This window comes from Neodiprion pinetum, chromosome 7 (assembly GCF_021155775.2).
Source record: "Neodiprion pinetum isolate iyNeoPine1 chromosome 7, iyNeoPine1.2, whole genome shotgun sequence".
NCBI classification, from domain to species: domain Eukaryota; kingdom Metazoa; phylum Arthropoda; class Insecta; order Hymenoptera; family Diprionidae; genus Neodiprion; species Neodiprion pinetum.
In genome coordinates, this window is record NC_060238.1 from 22,383,743 (window position 1) to 22,402,384 (window position 18,642).

Genomic DNA, 18,642 nt, shown 5'->3' on the forward strand with positions numbered 1-18,642 from the left:
CACGGGTTCTCGTTTTTTGGCTGTACCTTTTGATGCATTGATCGCAGCGTATTGGGACTGCGCCCAATCGATTTCTTTTGCAAAATTACGTCGGAATCGTGCCACAATTGATTTATTCCAGCACTTTTCAAAATCGCGAAAATTTTCGCAAAAAATGCAAAGGGGTTAGCCTTACTTTTTCTTCATTTTTCGACCAAAAATTTTAGGTCTCAGATTCGTTTCGTATGACTCTTACCTGACTAATTGGACCTCCAGGAACTCAGAAAACGCAGCGAAAAGAGCGTGGGATCAACAGGAGAGAAATTACAAAGGAAAATGCACCTGCTGAAAAATGTCGAAAACACGGGTTCTCGTTTTTTGGCTGTAACTTTTGATGCATTGATCGCAGCGTATTGGGACTGCGCCCAATCGATTTCTTTTGCAAAATTACGTCGGAATCGTGCCACAATTGATTTATTCCAGCACTTTTCAAAATCGCGAAAATTCTCGCAAAAAATGCAAAGGGGTTAGCCTTACTTTTTCTTCATTTTTCGACCAAAAATTTTAGGTCTCAGATTCGTTTCGTATGACTCTTACCTGACTAATTGGACCTCCAGGAACTCAGAAAACGCAGCGAAAAGAGCGTGGGATCAACAGGAGAGAAATTACGAAGGAAAATGCACCTGCTGAAAAATGTCGAAAACACGGGTTCTCGTTTTTTGGCTGTAACTTCTGATGCATTGATCGCAGCGTATTGGGACTGCGCCCAATCGATTTCTTTTGCAAAATTACGTCGGAATCGTGCCACAATTGATTCATTCCAGCATTTTTCAAAATCGCGAAAATTTTCGCAAAAAATGCAAAGGGGTTAGCCTTACTTTTCCTTCATTTTTCGACCAAAAATTTTAGGTCTCAGATTCGTTTCGTATGACTTTTACCTGACTTATTGGACCTCCAGGAACTCAGAAAACGCAGCGAAAAGAGCGTGGGATCAACAGGAGAGAAATTACGAAGGAAAATGCACCTGCTGAAAAATGTCGAAAACACGGGTTCTCGTTTTTTGGCTGTAACTTTTGATGCATTGATCGCAGCGTATTGGGACTGCGCCCAATCGATTTCTTTTGCAAAATTACGTCGGAATCGTGCCACAATTGATTTATTTCAGCACTTTTGAAAATCGCGAAAATTTTCGCAAAAAATGCAAAAGGGTTAGCCTTACTTTTTCTTCATTTTTCGACCAAAAATTTTAGGTCTCAGATTCGTTTCGTATGACTCTTACCTGACTAATTGGACCTCCAGGAACTCAGAAAACGCAGCGAAAAGAGCGTGGGATCAACAGGAGAGAAATTACGAAGGAAAATGCACCTGCTGAAAAATGTCGAAAACACGGGTTCTCGTTTTTTGGCTGTAACTTCTGATGCATTGATCGCAGCGTATTGGGACTGCGCCCAATCGATTTCTTTTGCAAAATTACTTCGGAATCGTGCCACAATTGATTTATTCCAGCACTTTTCAAAATCGCGAAAATTTTCGCAAAAAATGCAAAGGGGTTAGCCTTACTTTTTCTTCATTTTTCGACCAAAAATTTTAGGTCTCAGATTCGTTTCGTATGACTTTTACCTGACTAATTGGACCTCCAGGAACTCAGAAAACGCAGCGAAAAGAGCGTGGGATCAACAGGAGAGAAATTACGAAGGAAAATGCACCTGCTGAAAAATGTCGAAAACACGGGTTCTCGATTTTTGGCTGTAACTTTTGATGCATTGATCGCAGCGTATTGGGACTGCGCCCAATCGATTTCTTTTGCAAAATTACGTCGGAATCGTGCCACAATTGATTTATTCCAGCACTTTTTAAAATCGCAAAAATTTTCGCAAAAAATGCAAAGGGGTTAGCCTTACTTTTCCTTCATTTTTCGACCAAAAATTTTAGGTCTCAGATTCGTTTTGAATGACTCTTACCTGACTAATTGGACCTCCAGGAACTTAGAAAACGCAGCGAAAAGAGCGTGGGATCAACAGGAGAGAAATTACGAAGGAAAATGCACCTGCTGAAAAATGTCGAAAACACGGGTTCTCGTTTTTTGGCTGTAACTTTTGATGCATTGATCGCAGCGTATTGGGACTGCGCCCAATCGATTTCTTTTGCAAAATTACGTCGGAATCGTGCCACAATTGATTTATTCCAGCACTTTTTAAAATCGCGAGAATTTTCGCAAAAAATGCAAAGGGGTTAGCCTTACTTTTTTTTCATTTTTCGACCAAAAATTTTAGGTCTTAGATTCGTTTCGTATGACTCTCACCTGACTAATTGGACCTCCAGGAACTCAGAAAACGCAGCGAAAAGAGCGTGGGATCAACAGGAGAGAAATTACGAAGGAAAATGCACCTGCTGAAAAATGTCGAAAACACGGGTTCTTGTTTTTTGGCTGTAACTTTTGATGCATTGATCGCAGCGTATTGGGACTGCGCCCAATCGATTTCTTTCGCAAAATTACGTCGGAATCGTGCCACAATTGATTTATTCCAGCACTTTTGAAAATCGCGAAAATTTTCGCAAAAAATGCAAAAGGGTTAGCCTTACTTTTTCTTCATTTTTCGACCAAAAATTTTAGGTCTCAGATTTGTTTCGTATGACTCTTACCTGACTAATTGGACCTCCAGGAACTCAGAAAACGCAGCGAAAAGAGCGTGGGATCAACAGGAGAGAAATTACGAAGGAAAATGCACCTGCTGAAAAATGTCGAAAACACGGGTTCTCGTTTTTTGGCTGTAACTTCTGATGCATTGATCGCAGCGTATTGGGACTGCGCCCAATCAATTTCTTTTGCAAAATTACTTCGGAATCGTGCCACAATTGATTTATTCCAGCACTTTTCAAAATCGCGAAAATTTTCGCAAAAAATGCAAAGGGGTTAGCCTTACTTTTTCTTCATTTTTCGACCAAAAATTTTAGGTCTCAGATTCGTTCCGTATGACTCTTACCTGACTAATTGGACCTCCAGGAACTCAGAAAGCGCAGCGAAAAGAGCGTGGGATCAACAGGAGAGAAATTACGAAGGAAAATGCACCTGCTGAAAAATGTCGAAAACACGGGTTCTCGTTTTTTGGCTGTAACTTTTGATGCATTGATCGCAGCGTATTGGGACTGCGCCCAATCGATTTCTTTTGCAAAATTACGTCGGAATCGTGCCACAATTGATTTATTCCAGCACTTTTCAAAATCGCGAAAATTTTCGCAAAAAATGCAAAGGGGTTAGCCTTACTTTTTCTTCATTTTTCGACCAAAAATTTTTGGTCTCGGATTCGTTTCGTATGACTCTTACCTGACTAATTGGACCTCCAGGAACTCAGAAAACGCAGCGAAAAGAGCGTGGGATCAACAGAAGTGAAATTGCGAGTGAAATTAATATTTTCTTTGTCTGCAACTCTTCATACGATGATCGCAGCGTATCGGGACTGCGCCTACTCGATATTTCTCGCAAAACTACGTCCGAATCGTGTCACAATCAATTCATCTCAGCATTTTTCCAAATCCCGACAATTTCGCAAAAAACCTCAAATGCTTTTTCTAAATTCGTCAAAAGCTATCACAAAATGAGACTTAAAATGAGTCAGTCATACAGAAATCATTATCATTCTGCAAATATTCATCGATCAAGTCTTTCTAACCACCAAACTTTGTATTCATCGATGCTGTTGTATGTATACAATACATTCTTTGAATCACGGCCTAATGATGACAGGGTGCAATCCCCCCTTCTCCCATCTTCCGAAAATAAGTCATCGTTCAGCTAAGACGACATGTCCTCAAGTACACGCAACATGAAAAACGCCCAGAAAATAGATGTAGAACTGCACAGCTTCCAGATTGTACAGTTAGATTTCTTCGCTGCTTTTATGCAGATTTATCTCTCTCGCAATCTGAAGAACGGTGCGTTCAACGGAAAGCATCTTCACCCGCAAAACCCCAAAATTATTATTGAGTAAATTTCAATATTTATCACTGAAAGGTTCCCCCCAATTTCTAATGTCAGAAGTAGTATTTTCATAATTTTTATTCGTACAATGGATTACACACTGGTTTGTTGCGTATCATATGCTGAATTATACATAATATATATAACAGATAATTATATTTCATACATCATGAATAATAATTCATACATGTTAAATCATATGTTAAATCTGAGTTCCTATGTAATTCACTTCCATCAAAGGCCTCACTTATTTTATACCTATTCAGGCACTTAAATCCACCCACTCGAATGTTTTGACACTGCCACGCTTTTTCCGTTGTACTTAATATGCGCAACCGTATGAGGTACAAATTCTTCGACGATTCCTTTTCACCAATTGATCGCTTGGTATAAACGATACACATTGCGAAGAGCTTTCCGACGCCACGTCACGTTTCCATCCCCACAGTTACCATTACTGTCTCACTATCGTCAGTCTGCTCGCAGCTGGTTAGATTGACATTCACTCTAATTCAGAGTGAGTACAAATTTCAGAATATCACTTTCGGACTTATCTGACATCGGATCTTGGATTTTCTGCACAGCTTTCACATAGCCAATAAAGGCGGTTCTCTCTACAGCAGCCTGCGATTCAAATAATAATCGATTGTCGTCATTTTTCAGAATAAAATAGGAATTACACGGGAATCTTTTATCAGACAGTAAGTAGCTACCTTCGAGGATTAACCTTTCCGGGGTATTGCAGATGCCAGTGGTACCACATCTTCTCGCCTTACCAGCCTCACAGCTCATCCAGCATTCAGGATCTAGTAGTTTGCGCTTTTGTCGACCATCCGTAATCGGCTTCAGCTGCAAGCACAATTGGAATCATGGTTACCATTTATCGTCAATCGAATAGTTTCACCTGAAAAAGTTTCCAGTGCCATCCTTACCACTTGAAAATATTAGAATACTTCTAGAAAGGTGGTACAGTCGTTAAAGAGAACAGTAAGCAGTTCCTTGGAATCCTGCCAGTAGGTTCGAATCCCGCGATTTCCGTTCGCCATAAGTGGATGTAGCTGCAATCAATCAAAATTCGACCTTATTATGATTCTATTCCATATCTACGGTTAGAACGATTGTACGAGGTGTGTTCAAAAAGTAAGGTGACTTTATATTTTTATGAAAAACTATTTATTTATTCATCAATATTTATGTTGTCCCCTTCAAAGTAATCCCCCTCAGATATAATACACTTGTGCCAACGCTTTTTCCAATCCTCAAAGCACTTCTGATAAGCACTTTCTGGTATAGCTTTGAGCTCTTCCAGCGATGCAGTCTTTATCTCCTCAATCGTTGCAAATCTCCGTCCTTTCATAGGTCTCTTCAGTTTTGGGAACAGGAAAAAGTCGCATGGGGCCAAATCCGGTGAATATGAGCCTTTTGAGTAAATCAGGATCATCATTGACGTCATTCAACAGCTCCTGAGCGATGCTCATGCGACGATTCTTCTGGTCAAAATTAAGCAGTTTCGGAACAAACTTCGCTGACACACGTCTCATACCCAAAACATCCGAAAAAATTTCATGGCACGAGCCAACCGATATGCCAACATCCTCAGCAACTTCTCTGATAGTGATTCGACGATTTTCGAAAACAATTTTCTTCACTGCTTCAACGTTTTCATCTGTTGTTGACGTGCTGGGGCGTCCAGAGCGAGGTTCGTCATTGGCATCTTCTCGGCCATCTTGGAAGAGCTTGTACCACTTATAAACGTTTTTTTTACTAAGAGTAGACTCACCGTATGCCACTGTCAACATTTCAAGTGTTTTGGAGCACTTAATTCCATTTTTTACACAAAATTTGATGCAAATTCTTTGATCCATTTTTCTTGATAGCAAAAAATCGCCGAGCACACCAAAATACGTCTCACCTTTGTATCTGTCAAAAACAAACTAAACATGCTATACACTTGAAACTGTGTACAGATGTTCGGGACAAGTGTACCAACATAACATAAAAAAAAATCGAAGATCGAACGGACATAGCCCGCGAAATTAGAAAAGTCACCTTACTTTTTGAACACACCTCGTATACAGGGATAATTTCATTGGTCAAAGGTTCGAACGTGTGCTGTCTGACCAATCGAAAGAAGTTTACCAATTTTCTCAATAGAAACTAGGGCGAAATCGACGGCAGAATGTCCCGGGAAAGCTCGAGTATAAACGGCGATAGCGAGCTGGCCAGGATTGCTCCGATTTCCGGTAGAGTTGACAGTTGAATTCATGCAGGAAGTCCGCGGTTCTAATTAACATAATTTAACTTGTCGTAGGCGGACAGCTATGCCCCAGTTCCAGACGCAACAGTGCTACCGTAGCCGTTATCTAAACTAGTAGCGATTATTTGCACCGACTACAATGCGCTGTGTGGCATAGAGCCCCGTGTTACACGTATAACAATGTGTACGAAAGTTCAAAGTTGCCCCAGAGGGACTAGAGGAATAGCGCCTCCATGTCCTATGAGCCGAGGGCCAGGCAATTGCGTTTACTGGCCCGAGTCCCCCAACGTTTTGCGCATTCTACCCTCAGCGCTCGTTCATGACGACGCCGAATTCCTCCGCTGGGCGCCTTTCTGCAATTACCCAACAATTCTGCACCGTAATGCAGCCGTTATTTTTCGTCCGGTGTACGGGAGGCAAAACGCAGATGAATATCGGGGCCTTATATTGGGCTGAATTTGACAGGTACAAGGGTACATGTACATTTACATATGCCTAAATGCCTTAACCTTCCGACTAACTTGTTTTCGGTTTGAAACAAAATGCGAGTTCAATTATATACGGATTATGTGACGATGACTGGTGATGCAGCTGACGTGAGAAAATGAGATGCATTGTCACGTAATTCGTATGTAGAATTAAACTCGCATTTTTTTTTGGACCGAAAACAAGTTTGTCGGAAGGTTAAGGCATTTAGGCACTCGTTGTCCTGCCCTTTTCGGTAAGTGCAAGATAATGTTTTAACAATATGCAAAGTAAGTTAACAATAAAAATATTTTTTTAAAAAAATATTGAACTAATTTTTGAGCAATCTATTCGCATATTCACTTTCTTAAGGATGGTCAAAATGATCAAAGTGGAAAAATAGCCGACGATGGAAAAGTGATCGCACATATGACGCTGCTTGTACATGTCCCGTCACGATTTTGCTATTTTCCATTAATTTTGCGGCGATCATATGTCTCGAAGAGTTCGCATACGTCCGTTTCTCACGAATCGATCGATTCGTGGCGAACTCAAAAAAAAAAAAAAGACAAAAATCGCGACTTGGTATGGCGGTGAGTATGTAGGGGGGAAAACGGGGTTTCGGCAAATCCGGCTGAGGCTGTAAAATATGTGTTACACCCCGCGAAAATGCCAAGGCTCGAGAGACAAAGTGGCTGGCGTTTACCTAACTTATCACGTCCTCATGCAAAGTGCAACGATGTCAGGCTGCCAAGCCACAAAACAGGTTTGTAGCCCAACTCCACGTCCGTCGGCCGGATCTTTTTTCCCCTGCCCTTTATTTTACTTCGACGTTTCCCTACCGGCGGGGGGAAACCTCGAGTGGCCGATGAAATCGCTGCGGCCGTTTTACATCGAGTCGATACCATCGCCGGGAGTCTATTCTGGATCTGGGAATTATTTTTTTTTTTTCGAAACGCTGCAGGTTACACAGGTAAAATATTCGTTTTATATCCGCAGCTCGATTTGTCCAATTAGAAAATCCGGTGCTCGGGCCTTCCTAATTACAAGCAAGAGCACAAACACCGTTATTCATCAGTTTACGAATCACCGTTCCCTCCTCGAACCGGGGGGCATGATTATTCTTCCAAAGTTGTGAGTCAAAACGCTTCGCTAATTGACGAGTCGTTTGATCTCGGGTTTAGAAAGAAGGGGATCCCCCGCTTGCCGGGGACTCCCCGAAGGTTTTACTACTCCTCGAGATCAGGCCAGCGGGAATTTCCTGCATATATATATATATATATATATATATACCTTGAGAGTTTTCATCAAAGCGCGACATTGACAACTCCGCTTCCAAGTTCCTTCGTTAATAAATGAAAACAAGGTCAAAACATAACGATAACAAGAACAACAATTGTCGGAAGGATAAAGCAATGGCAACGCAAACATGCAAATTTCGAAAAATAAACGCCGAATGGTGCAAAGACAACATATTCGAAGAAGAGATTTAAGTTTCTAGCGGACCAAGTACACCACGCAAGGAAAAACAGGAACTGGAGGCAAAATCACGGCAAACACGACGAAGCTTTGCGGTTCTCCTCGGAAATCCACCCCCCCCCCCCCCCCCCCCCCCCCCCCACTTCCCGGTGATCTGCCGCCGCGGGGACCGGAAACAGGAAATAGATTTCCAGGAAAGCTTTATTGCCGCCCCTCCAGCCAAATCAAACATAAATAAAGATAAAATACGTGTAGCGCGCCACCCCTTTTGGCCCCTGTTTCTCACCCTTCGATGCTGCAATCCGGTAACCACTTCCCTGCAGGGTCGGTTCACCGTTATACCCGGGTTATTCCGCGCTCTGCTTTGCCGCTGCCCTGAGGAGTAGTTGTGCCAAGAGTTGCCAAGAGTTTCCCAATCTCGCAAAATTTAGGGCGGTTCCACCTCTTCCGCCAACCACCCCTTCCCACCCTGTGATCTATGCACCGGTCCTGCTTCTTGATCCGACCAACCCGGAAAGCGCAATCTTACTCCTGAAGAAAATTAAACTGGCTTTCTTTGGATCGATGATTATAAGCGTATCTCACTGTTTCACTTGTTAACTGCCCAACAGCTCGATTTCGGGGTTACGTTACCACAGATATTCAACGTATACACTTCTAGATGTCCTCATTTTCGCAACGTATCCTCATGTTTTTAGATATGGGGAACTCGAACTTCTTGGTTAACCACACGAAAAATGGTCAAATTGTTTGTTATTAACAATTTAAAAATCAAAAGTCGATATATCGAGAAACAGGTCGAACCAATCGATTCTGTGGTGAAGAATAAGAAAGTTTCTTTCTCAGACGATCCTCGTTGATGCCGTATTCTTCAGAAGTCAATTTACAGTTTACAGAGTTCCATTTGTTTTTAGACATTTGGCAATAAAAATAGGCCTTGGACGAGAAAACGTCAGTAGAAACACTCACGTATCTTTCACAACAGAATCGATTGGTGTCATTTGTTTTCGATGTTTCAAGTTACGTTTTTAAAATTATTAATAACAAGTAAGTCAACTATTTTTCGGATCAGTAACCAAGAAATTCAGGTTTTCCGTGCCACAAAACGTAACGACGCGTTGAAAAAATGAGGGGACCTAAAAGTGTACGTGGAAATTTCTCCGCTGCGTCCGGACGAATTACCGGGTAACAAAAGGTGCTACTTTCGTGGCACTGAAAGCTTTAGCGTATATAGAGCTTAAACGTGGAAACAAGTCACCTCGGCGCCAACAGATAGGCAACCAGAGACCAGAGTTACAATCTGCCATCTTACAAACTAAATCGTACCGCCCGATTCTGTAGGCGGCGGGACGGTTTGTTTCGACACCCGATATATGTATAAAATTAGGTATTGAAAATTTGAGCTCGTTGAAAAAAAATAGACGTTGAGTGAAAAATTCCATAACGTCAATGAATTTCGTGAACGATTTGAGCCCGAAAAAATTTCAAGCTGGATCCGACTCTAACCTCGAATTTATCGAATCAGCGATTTTTCATCAACGTCACGGTGATTCAAGATATCAAAGAACATTTTTGCCTGCGGGATTGGATTCCGGCAAAGGGTATCGACGCGATCATTCCGCCTTGAAATGGTTCGGCAGGGAATGAGAAAAAAAAAATCAGATTAATTGGTTCCCCGTCGGTAAAGCAGATACATAAAAAGGCTCAAAGTTCCCCCAGTGAGTTTAAGCTATTTGCAATTAATCCTGCGGGGGTGGAACGAGGCGATGTGTTTACGTATGAAACGATAGGGTCGTGCAGAACCTCATGGTAACACAGGGATCGAGGAGGGAGGTTCAGCTGCGTGGAAACAAACCTACGTTTGCGCGCTCTCTGCAGCGCTACACCACGAGGGTTAAGTTAAATGGGACAGAATGGAGACGTCCAACGTATGCGAGCCACGGCTCGTGAGCATCCTATTTATTACCCACCTCATGCTGTACTGCCATACACTCACGCTTTGCATTAAGAAAAAAAAAAATAAAAATGTATTTTTTCCTTGCAGTTAAAAGAAAATTCCTCGTCAAACGGGTTGCATCGTTAAAATGACATGAAAAAATAAATAGAGTACGATTGACCATTAATCAAAGAAATAGCCACTGTAAGCTAATCTTCATTACTAGTATCCGAAACCATGGTTTTCCGGTTATGGAAAAAAAAAAAAAAAACGATTATAGTTGGAAAAATGATTCGATATCGTTACGTACGCCATGTGTGAGATTTTGTTGGTAATCATATCGATAATTGGATATCAATGTGTACGAATATATCTGAGGGATAATTGTCTGTCAGAGACTGATTGGGGTTTGAGTAGGTCGATTCGATGAGCAGAATGGGAAAATATTTTACTCCGGAACAATTACCGATGGAATTTTTCAATTTAATTTATCAACCCCGGCGTTTTACAATTGTGAAAAAAGCCTGTAACGAGCGGTTCTAAACTTTTGTCCTCCCCTCTTCCTTTCTCTGCCCGTTTCTTTGCTTTACGGAGGTGAAAAGAAGAGCGAATGGAGTAATTTCGTTCCATTGAACGATTCAAGCATAGAGTCAATTCGCTTGATATCGATTATACCCTGCAAGCTCATCTTCGCTCGGGTTTTCATAATCCTTGAACTGTAGATTGGAGTCGCCGGTCTGACAAAAGCCGATGAAGAGACGTTGTCAGGGAAATCAGTGTATATAGTAGCATAAAATTTCAACGAACTAAATGATCTGCCTTTATAGAGTCGAAATTAAAGGACATGGATGCGCCGATAATCGGCAGCAAATGCCACGTTTTTTATTTGTGACTCAACCCGAGTTTCGAATTATCCAATTAAAAATTCTTGGTACGCGATTCGCACAGTTTGTTGAAAATTTCACGGTCTTTCACGTCTGGCTCGAACCATATCCGTGTTTCCGAAACTCCGATGTTTGGATGAAAATTTACGCTGAAAAAGTAAAGCTTGATACCGATAGTACCGAGCAACAAAATTTGTCCCGCGATGTACGAATACTTTTAACCTACAGTTATTTTCCGGTATTTTTCCCGATTTTGCAGCCGGATTCGAGCCTCGATGTCAAACTGCGGCTGAAATTTCACGAGACAAAACTTCCGTCACCTCCGGATTCATATCCAACTGCACTGTTCGTGATAAAATAATTGGCAGATGCACCGAGGGTCGGAAAAGTTGGTCGAGAGAATTTCAATTCGCGGAATTAGAACCGAGCCATAGGCGATAAAATAATTGACAAACATACGCCGGGTGTCAGTGAACTTGGCCGAACAGCCAGTGGATGTGACGCAGCTAACAATAAATATAATGAACTGGAAATATATTTATTAAATTTTTTATGGCGCATTGAAAAAGTGAGTCAAAATAACGAAATATTACATCAGCATGTGACAATTTCGTTATAAGAACTGTGATTCCGAAATTTTCATTTTTCATGAGATAATAGAATAATCAACAAGACACAAGCTGACCGATTTTCATAATGGTATCAGTCTTGTTTAAAGGAATTATAATATTAGAAATGAAACTGGAACGTTTATGCGCTGTGAGTAATATTCAGGAAAATGCATCAAGTTGAATAAATTTATGGCTTACGTAAAATTCTAGTTAAATACCGTTCGATACTGTTCTTTCATTAATTCAGTCAAGGCACACGAACTCTCCGATCATATGCGAGAAATGTAAACTCGCGATGCGATGATTGTGTTAACTAAAAAACCGCAATTTAGGACGCTGGTGATTTTTAACCGTTCAAATCGTTATGGGTGGTTTACGTTTGCGGTGCATCCGCACGAATAACCCTGAAGCGGTAATATGCCTGCAGAAATAAATGCTTACCTACATATTACGATAAAGCAATCACGTCGGGCCGAGGCGTGAATTGATCGGTGAAAGAACGGGGTTCGATTTCCGCGCGATATTCTCCCCCCATTATTCCGCTTCATTATCCCTCCGAATAACCTTTGGCCTTTGTTCCATCGACCGTAGAATCTGGGACGTGATTAAGGTGAAACTAATTCATGGAAATAGGCAAAACGGGCTGCGCGGGAAGTTAGTCAGCAGGTGATTACGCAAAGAGGCTTCAGCTCGACAAGCGAACGGCTGACCCGCGTCCCCGCATCGATTTTATTTACGGTGCTTACTTTATCACTCGCCTCAGGTAAAAGCGTCTGTGTTTGCGCGCAAACTATACATCGTGTAAATGCGTGGATAACACATATGGACCCGATGCATACACGTATATATACATGCATATATACGCCGTTTTATACGATACATCTATTTTCCTACGTGAGAACCGAACGCAATCTCGGAGTAGAGATCACTGAATCTGCAGTGTTACTCCGCACTCTGTAATATGGGATTCACATCGGCGCCAATATGCTTTTGTCGACGCGGAAAATCAGAAAAACTAAAAATTTCGAGAACTCTATTTCACTGTGCTGATTTTCTAACGATCAGTGATTATTAGCAATCTTTGATAAAAATTTTCAATCGTAACTCGCAATGTTCTGCAAAGTGAAAGGAACGCGAATTCAGTTTTTCTTACTAAAAAAACAATAACAAAGTGACCGGTCACGAAGTGAATTGATATTTTTCTCTATCTATGTTAAAATCAATTTGTAACAGCGCATTTGTCGTAGTGAATGTGCTTTCAATACTTCACGTGGCGGTCGGACCGCCAACTTCTGTATTTTATTTTTTTCTCAGACTTTTTCCGATAGGGTGGTAATTTCGGGCTGGAGATTTCGCGGAGGGAAATGTTATTCGTTGAGACAGGACAGAACTGAGGGTTCGCGGTGGCGTGAATAAGCCGATACTTACTTGTTCACTTTCGAGTCTGCAGGCTGCCGGTTTAAAATTTCTTCTCGTTCGCTCACTATTTTTCCTCTTTTTTTTTTATTTTCCTCTATCCCTGAAGACTTTGCCAACTATTATACACGCGAAGACTGAACTACGCGACTGACAGCGAACAAAAGGACTTTTCTCTCTCTTTCTCGTAAAAAGTTTTCTCCTCCCCTGCCGTACCGAAATTGCAGTTACTGCCGGCACGGTTCAGGAAGCCGGAAGTGAAATGTGGAGAATAAAAAATTGCCACGAGGAGAGAAGAAGAAACGTATAAAATAAAATTAATGTACAATACGGCCGTGCGCGACAAATTGGTATGCGTATAATAACATGAAAAGTTCTGAGGGGTATAAAAATATTCTTACACGTGTTGAATGGAAATTTTCTTCACTATCCACACCCTCCAATTATCACGTCATTAACGTTCACCCGGGGAATCTGAAGGATCTCGATTTCAAAGGACAACGTACGGATCCCGGATCTCGGGGTGTTTTACCATTTTCTGGAGGAACGCTCGGGTGGCTCCTTTTCCTCTGAACTTGCAAGTCTGAAAACCGATACACAGTATGTAGTAACGGAATATGATGTAGGTATAATTCTCATACCCTGGGATCAGAGCGAATTCAGCCTACGGGAGCAGGCTCATATTATACATACGTGCGTTTTGTCGCGTAACAATGATCCCTCGGCGGTTGATCAACGATCAAACAAAACTTCGGAAAATTATATATCCGGTTATTTGTCAGAAATGTTCCAAGGGTAATCCAATACAGAGTAAATCCGCCTGCATGTATACAATTTAGCGTACATGCAATCAAAATCCGCCTGCATTTATGCAATTCGGAGTACAGCTTACCAATATCCGCCTGCATTTATGCAATTCGAGCTATAGTTAAACAAAATCCGCCTGCGTATATGCAATTCAGGGTCGTTTTTATCCATCGATATTTGTCTCATGGTCTACAATTGGTTGGAGAGTACCGAAGTTAACCAATTGTGAGTAACAGAACAAATGTGATTCGGTAAAACGTATTTTCACAGTTGCCTGAACGCAGGCGGACTGTGGTAAACGTACATCCGATTGCATAAAAGCAGGCAAATTTTGGTAATACGTACGATGAATTGCATGAATACGGGCTAATTAACTCTGTGTTGTACTACCCGTGGAAAACTGGTAAGAAATAACCCGACACAACTGGGTGATAAAAGAATGAAAAAAATGTAATCACATAACTCACCTCAGACGTGAGGTTGAATATACGCTAGTCAATATTTGAAGCATTCTAAAAATCGGCTCCTGCAACCTGGCGTTTCACATTCCAAAGACGTTCACCGAGCTCGTAATTCTTTGCTGGTACATCCGGGGCCTAGACACTTTTCCGAGGTGGTGGTGGGTCGCCTGCCGCTGGTATGGGATACTAATCTGAAATTAGATCCGCAAAATAAGTTTCTCCAGTTGCATAACCGACAACGTTGAATGAGTTTCTTTCCTCGCTGCAGCCACTGAAAGATTATCCAGAGCGCAGCAGTCATCGACGTAGGTGTGAGTGATTGTATTACATATAGAGAAATTTCTGCATATGAGTAAAATTCATAGCATTAATAATTTTTCGCATCTGATTTGATCGCGGTTTTTGAATACGGAGAGACCAGGCTACTCGTTAAAATTGTGAGTGAATCGAGCTTTCAAGTAGTAAAATCATAGACTGCACGATTAACGAGAAATTCTGCCAACCCAGTACGAGTGAAATGCAGAGGCACATAATGTTTGAAAAAAATTCATACCAACCAAGTTTCTGATAAACCAATATCTGCGATTTCCTTGGTTTTCTCAGAATTTCACACCACGGAATTTAGGCGGAAAAATAACTCGACTGATTTATGTGTGCAAAGAATTTCGATGAATTGGAGAACTCGTATAACGTCAGCTGAATCATTTTTAGTATAGATTTTTCAAAAGCTTCATCACCTTAGATCGGACAACTTTTTGGCACAATCTGGATTCGGAAGTGTGACCGATACGCACAGGTATAAACATAACGCTGCTAACTTTTGACATTCAAGTGTGCGAAAAGAAGATTCCGGGACAGGCGCTAATAGCGGTCGACAGTTTAACCAAAATCCTATTACGCTCTATGAATATATTTGTTCTTGGAATGACTACGGCGTGTAAAAATAATTAAATTCCACGCGAGTCGCGGAAGGCAATGCGACGCGACGCCTGGCGTGCGTGATTAAATTAAAATTTTTCCTGCCACCTCCTCATCCTTTACCCCTTCTGCTGGCACGTTTTAATAGGGATTTGCATCTTGTTAACTTAACTACACTTACCCCCCCCCTAGCCCTCCCCCTCCCCTCTTTGTACCGGTGCTGAAAAAATATCACCGACTGACAAATTATTTACTTACGCAGACGATAGAAGATTTGATATATTTGGAAAGAGATCAAGAAATGAAGTGACCAAAGTCAATGATGTCGAATTTAATTGAACCGACTTACGTCAAAGTAGAGGAAAAATTTAAATCGATGCTTTTGAACTGTGATTAATTCAGGTTATTCATAATTTTAGACTGTGTCTCTTGTTTTTAATTGTGAAACGTACTATCAGTTCAAAGAATACGGGAACGAAAATATCAAAATTGCTTCAATTGCGTTATCAATTTTTGAGATTTTTCCTAACGATATATTTTCCAATGAATTTAAACTGAATCTGTTTTAAAATTCGGTCGATATTTTATAACTTCTTGCAGTTCAACCATATTTTTTTTAAATAATCTGTAATCTACACAGATTAAAAGGGGTCCAAATATTTTCCCTACGTACCTCCTGCCATCAGATCATTAGAATAGAGCTCTCTTTTACTCTATTTTTCACTTTGGCTATTATTCCGTTCACGGGGCAGCACCAATGCGAAAAAAGAAAAAATCCGCGAGTTCTGCTGCGGCGAGAAAAGCCGCAGAAATAAAGCCAACTGAGCACTAACGGCGCTCGTCGTATTCTGAGCAATTAAATCCTCATTGTCGATGGAAATAAAGGCAAATCGCGTTCAACGCAGGTCCAGAGTCTCTGAATTAGCCACGGGGGTAGCTCGCTGCGCCATGTACGCTAGCAGAATTGCAATTTTCTGCAACAATGACCTTATAACTCGGTCAGGTAGGCTGCAAGTACGACACGAGTCGGTTTGCGGCATTTTGTCCGATACACTGTAGCACACGAGAATGAGCAGTTATGATTATTATCTAAACGAAGATAAGATTGGTGAATGTGAAAAAATAATTGTTAATTCGTCAACACGCTTCTTTACTCTCGGGAAAAATTATTTGTTGTAGCTAAGAAATATTTTTCCTTCAGGGATCGAAGTATTTCCTGATATTGAGTAAAATTTAGTTGAAGTAACAAAGTATCTCTTACTGCAAGGTAGAAAAAAAATTATTTTAGCTCCAAGAATCCTTTTTTTCAATGGCATCTAAGAAAAGAGATTGGGATGAAGAGGAGATCGTATCCAGATGAAGATGAAAGATGAGATTAATTCACGTGTTGTCTCTATAGGACAATCATCGTTGAGGTGAATCTGAATGCGAAATTATTAGCTTGCAGAAAATTACCCAGATATCGTACAACAGTAGAACAGCGAAGCTGTTTCTGGGCACAGATTCCTGTGTGCCGATATTTTGCCAACACCTAACCAAGACAGAAATATTTTTCCAGAATGTTTTATCATTAGAATTGAAATTCTCCACACCGCCAAACATTCTGAAAAAAAGGTTTGTGTCTTGGTTAGATGTCGGTAAAATGTCGGTAAGATGTCGGTAAGACGTCGGTAAGACGTGGGTATAGGAACCTGTGTTCAGAAACGGATTTGCTATTCTACCTGCAACACTGGCAATGTGTGATTATCAGCGCTCCAACCACACCTCTGGAATTATTGCAGGTCGTTTATGCGCCCCCGTAGCGAATTACAAGCGGCGGAGCCACGCGACGGCTGCAGTCATGATAAAAGAGTGGCTGCGAAGTCGTAGCTAAGCGAAGTGGTGGTTCGGTTTGGTTCAAAGGGGTATAAGAGCCGGCTAAAGACGGTAATAAAGAGGGCAAGACGCGCCCCATTTGATATGCAAATGGGCGAGCAGAGTTGAACTCGACGCGCCTGCAAGGCGACACTTGAATTCAGATATTTCCAATTTCGCGATTTGCGATTATATTCACGCTTCCGCGAGAATTCCTCCTCCTCTTATTCCTATTTTTTTTCTTCGCCATCCACCCCGTTTTTTCCTCTGTTGAAACAGCAAAAGTGACGGAAATTCCCCCAAACGAAAATAAGTTTATCGAATTAGCACCGCTGCATGCGGGGAAAAAATCGCGCGGCAGCTGCCGAGATGTGAGCGGAAATGCAAAAAGGAAAAATCATATCAACGGGCGAGGCGAGCTGGGAAAGCATTCAGTCGAACTTTTCAAGGCTGATCTTCGACTCAGGATAAGTATAAATATAAATCCCACAGGGGTGGAATTCCCATTTTCGCAACAGGCAAAAAAAAAAAAAAAACAGCATAAAGCGATCGCTCATCATTCACGAATCGCCAATTGTACTTTTCGATAAATCAAGGCTGATGTAAATGCATAACTTGTGAATAATGAAAATCACGAAAGCTGTGAGTCGATTCAATTCAATGCAGATAATCAAAGTAACGTACAAATTTATTATTTATTCGAAAGCCCGTATATTTCTTGATTGAAATTTGTAGTTTTCAATTGCTATTTCTATACAAGCAACTGAGATTATTTCATCAAAAACTGACTCGGTCAACTTTGATCTCTGTATTTATTACATCTTGCAGAATTCATTGTTGGTCTGTTCAATGTGGGATTAAAAAAAAAAAAGAAAGAAAATCTGTTTTTTGTGAGTAAAAAATATTTTGATTCCGGTATTCGACAAGATCAAAGAACACACATGCGCTTAAGTATTCAGTAATTCACCAAAAAAATGTCCTTGTATTTTTATTCTAAAGAAATGCTCCAGGTCTCTTTTGCGTATAAAGATTTTATAGAGTTATCGGGTACATAGCCGATACACGAATTGGCTGCATAAACACGATTCGAAAGGCGTTTAAAGAAACATGCAGCAAACAAGGGAAGAAAAAACGAAGGATTTCCTTTCGCGGGGTGTAATAAAATTGCGGAATCACCTCCCGCGGGATAAAAATACGTTTGAGGCAGCGTGCGAAGACCGGGCGTCAACATTTACAGCATCTTAAACCGCGCGTTTTATGCGGAATGGGGGTGGCATTTCAGGTGAATTCGGGCCCGCAGGGGGTGAAGTGTGAGAGTCCAGAGGGGCGGATTCAGGAGGGGTGAAAGGGAGCGAAGAATGAAGAATGAAGATCAACCGAGTATATACGAGGAATAAAAATCGCGGGGTGAAGAGTTAAGGGAGGGGGACGCGACCTGAGGAAAAGTGGGTAATGTTTTATGCATGGAATCTTTTCGATCGTTTCGTGTCTTGGCAGGTCCCGTCAATATGTTTGAGGTGTTCCACCGGTAAAACGAGGAGACTTCCGACAGCCAATAGAAGCCGTTTCAAAGGCTCTTATATACGCGGACGGGAT

The 18,642-nt window shown here is 41.3% G+C and overlaps 1 long non-coding RNA gene across 1 annotated transcript; it reads right to left on the reverse strand.

The window, feature by feature from the left end:
- Positions 1–4,192: 4,192 nt before the first annotated feature.
- Positions 4,193–13,491, reverse strand: LOC124222722 (uncharacterized). Its single transcript, XR_006884104.2, has 4 exons — positions 13,408–13,491; positions 4,891–5,016; positions 4,672–4,807; positions 4,193–4,582 (listed from the first exon to the last, which is right to left on the reverse strand). It is a non-coding gene; the product is annotated as an uncharacterized lncRNA (long non-coding RNA).
- Between the last annotated feature and the right edge of the window lie 5,151 nt (positions 13,492–18,642).